Below are 643 nucleotides of genomic sequence, written 5' to 3'. Positions count from 1 at the left end.
GTATCTATCTCTCTATCTATCTGTCTATCTATCTATCTATCTATCTATCTATCTATCTATATATATATCTGTCTGCCTGTCTGTCTTTCTGTGTGTCTGTCTATCTGTCTGTATGTATGTATATTGATATGTAGAGGTACACACAGTCATCAACATGTTGAAATAGAGACATATATAGAGATACAGGGACACACATTCACAAACATAAACACATACATCCGCAGTAGCAAAATAATCACGCATATACATACTCCCTTTCTTTCACTATCCCTCACGTGCATTCACACGCATAACACATGCACACTACACCAACTGACACACATATACAGACAAATGCCACTGAGTATTCAGGAAAACGACCATACGTAATCATACAAGCACACACAGGCAGATGCATACGCACGCATACACGTATACACACACACACAGACACGCGTACGCACACATACACGAACGCGCGCGCGCACCGTGAAATACGCAAATATAAGAAGCATTCATGCAAAACCATAAGCAGACACATACATTCATACATATACCAGGACACACACACAATCACTTACACACACACGCAAGCACACGCAAACACACACACACACACACACACACACACACACACACACACACACACACACACACACACACA

Source organism: Octopus bimaculoides, chromosome 7 (assembly GCF_001194135.2).
Source record: "Octopus bimaculoides isolate UCB-OBI-ISO-001 chromosome 7, ASM119413v2, whole genome shotgun sequence".
Lineage (NCBI taxonomy): Eukaryota > Metazoa > Mollusca > Cephalopoda > Octopoda > Octopodidae > Octopus > Octopus bimaculoides.
The sequence above is the reverse complement of the archived record's forward strand: the minus strand, read 5'-3'. Positions refer to the sequence as shown.